Source organism: Fukomys damarensis, unplaced genomic scaffold (assembly GCF_012274545.1).
Source record: "Fukomys damarensis isolate Sample0158 unplaced genomic scaffold, DMR_v1.0_HiC HiC_scaffold_24, whole genome shotgun sequence".
Classification (NCBI taxonomy): domain Eukaryota; kingdom Metazoa; phylum Chordata; class Mammalia; order Rodentia; family Bathyergidae; genus Fukomys; species Fukomys damarensis.
In genome coordinates, this window is record NW_022900936.1 from 4,505,638 (window position 1) to 4,508,568 (window position 2,931).

Consider the following 2,931-nt stretch of genomic DNA (forward strand, 5'->3'; position numbering starts at 1 on the left):
GGAGGACAGGGATATTGGGAAAAAATGAGAACCAAGCTCTGTCATGTAAAGGTACAAGATCCCAATGATGAATGGAACTGTACTGTATATTTAAAAAGTACTAATTAACTCAGTTAAAGAAAAAAGACCATTCTTCAAATTCTCACTGGTCTCAAAATGATGCTATGACTTCACTGTCATTATGGTAATACAGTGCTCTGCTCATAAAAATCAGAAAGGTAAATCATTAGTGTCTCTGAGGCTGTCGGAATACACTTTTCATCCTAATGTCCTGAGAAGATCATCATTAGATATCTCCTCGCAACCACGGAGGAAACTTGTTGTTTACAGTGTTGAATGAAAACAAACAAACCAAAGCACAGCCCTGTCGGCTATGTATTCTGTATCAAGCAAAACTGTCCGCACAGGTGAAGAGGATCTTGGGACTTTCCCAGAAGCACGTGCTGAAGGCCCACGCCAGGCCAGGGGCCTCAGAATGTCCAAGGAAAAAGCCGGTAAAGCCAGCAACGGAAGAGAACTCGGGGCCCAACTGTCCCCAGCTGCCTGTAGATGGATGGGGCGTGCTGTCCTGCTCTGGGCTCTGCAGGTCCTCACAGAGAGGACATTTTGAGAAGTGAGGGGCGGTGTCAGGGGTGTCAAACACCCCTGGTAGAGTCTTAGCAAGGTAAAGAGGTGGGGACGGTCACGTGAAAGCAGATGGCCAGGGGTGCTGCCCCTGCCTTCGGTTCTCTCCCTGTGCCAGGAAGGAAGGGGTTTGTTCCCCTCCGGGGGTGGGGAGGAGTGAAAGGGCTGTGTTCTGGAGCAGCCTCCTGATATGCGTGCGCTCACAGACCTGAGCGGGACGGGTTCCGTTTCCACCGAGGATCGGGGCACTCAGAGGCCGAGAGGTACAGCGGGAAGAGCGCAGGCCTCTCCCGCCCCGGGCCTGGGTCCTGTCTCAGCCCCGCCCCGTTGCTGCCTGAGGGCAGTGCCACCGTCCTGTCAGGGCTCAGTCTCCCCTTCCTGAGGCGGAGGTCAGGGCAGCTGCTAGCAGGGGCGGCGCTGAGTGTGACTGGAGCTCCGTCTCTGTCTGTCTCCCCACCCCAGGCCCTGGGGAACAACTCAGTGTGCTCCTCCGGCCCTCTCTCCTGCAGGGAAGCCTCAGCACCCTGCGGGATGATGGGTCTGCGTGCAGAGGATCCTGTGGCCAGGGCCTCAGACTCCCAGGTGTCCCGAGGTAAGAGGCACCACCTCTGAGGGCAGGTGGGAGGGCCCTTCCCTGGCCTGGGACCTCCTCCCTTCACCAAGGAGCCGGGACGCTGCTCAGATGCCTGGGACATTCGCAGGGACTGCTCGGGGACAGGCCTTTGTCTCCCTCAGCTGTGCGTGTGCCTGGCTGCTTCTGCAGTGCCCCGAAGGGTGTGTTCAGGATCTTCTCAGAGAGGCGCAGGTGTCCAGCTGCAGATGGGGCGGCTCAGATGACACAGGAGACGCGTGTGTGACCCAGAGGGTGGCACTTCCTGGGGAGCCAGTCCCCGGGCAATGAGGAGCAGAAATGAGACAGCTACAGGAAGTAAGGACCAGAAGGTCCTCCGACTGGCCTTGACCTTCACCTTGGATGAGTGTCTGTGTGTCTAAGGTTGTACTAGCTTTTCCCTTGCTGGGACAAAGCACCTGACATGAGCGTCTTAAACAATGAAAGTTGTATCCTGGCTCATGGTTTCACGGAGTGCAGTCCGTCCACGGTCAGCTGGCTACAAGGAGAAAACATCATGGCGGAAGGGTGTGGTAGAGGAAAGACGCTCAACTCACAGCAGCCGGGAGTGAGATAGAGGAAGAGGTTGGGACAGGATCCACCCTCCAGGTCAGGCCCCCATGGACACACATCCTCTGTACACTGAGCTTTGAACTCAAGAGTGGGTTAATCGGTCCGTGGAGGAGCACAGGGCTCTAGGACTCAGTCACCTTCCAAAGCCCAGCCTCTGACGAAGGAATGAACCTTTGGGGGACAGGTGTGATCCAAACCATACCAGAAGGGTGTGAGCGTGTGTGAGTGTGTGTGTCCGCATGTCTGGTGGGTGAAAGGTGAGTGTGCACGCATAGGTGTCAGGTGTGAGGATGGGAAGAGGTGCAAGTGGGCGCACACGAGTGGAGAGCGTGAGTTGGCCGTGAGTGTGAACACCTGAGGGTGAGGGGACCTGTGAGCAGGTAGGTGAGTGTGCACAGAGGTGTGAAGAGATGAGTGGCTTAGTGTGTGAGGATAATGTGCGTGGGAACAGGGGAGGAGCTCGGATGCGGTAGTGTAAGTGAGCAGGCACAAGTAAGGAGCGTCTGTGGTGTGAGCATATGTGCACGAGTGTGAGTGTGAGTGTGCACCCTTGCCCGACCCCTCTGGCTTCCCCGTGCAGCCACAGGCCCCAGGCTGACGCCTCCCGTGGTGACTCCCTGCTAGGCCCAGGGGCAGTGGGACCTGCAGCCTGGCCTCTTCCTGAGGTTTCTGGTTGCCATGGCTACCATAGGAGGTGTGCTGACCCCAGGCTGAGAAGTGGACTCCGTTGAGACCCCTGCTCGTGGAGCCCAGAATCCACTCTGTTTCCACCGGATGCAGGTGAGACGGGGTCCAGATCAGCCCCCGAGGTCGGGATTGCGCCCGGCCGCCCATCCACCCAGACTCAGCCCTCGTTCAGGAGCCTGGCCTCCCTCGGGCCGGCCGGTGCCAGCTGCACATGTGGGGCTGAGGTCGGCCCAGCCCTGCCTCGAGGCCCTCACGGCCCACGGGAGCGGTGTGCACAGCCCTCTCCACCCGGACAGCAGTGGGATGGGGTGTGGAGGCCCACGGAGCCAGGGCTTCCGGATGGGGGAGCTTAGAAAGGGCCTCTCACCAGGAAGCCGGGGCTCTCCAACCGGAAGGGCCCCGGAGGGCAGATTCTCAGTGCAAGGGACAAGGGACCC

The 2,931-nt window shown here is 58.4% G+C and overlaps 1 long non-coding RNA gene across 2 annotated transcripts in view; it reads left to right on the forward strand.

Annotated features, from left to right (window-relative positions):
• Positions 1–489: 489 nt before the first annotated feature.
• Positions 490–2,931, forward strand: part of LOC104870766 — a 17,229-nt gene continuing 14,787 nt past the window's right edge. For both annotated transcript variants that reach the window (XR_782606.1, XR_782605.1), the window contains exons 1-3: positions 490–664; positions 1,134–1,216; positions 2,499–2,587. This is a non-coding gene — a long non-coding RNA (uncharacterized LOC104870766). The remainder of the gene's footprint in view (positions 665–1,133; positions 1,217–2,498; positions 2,588–2,931) is intronic.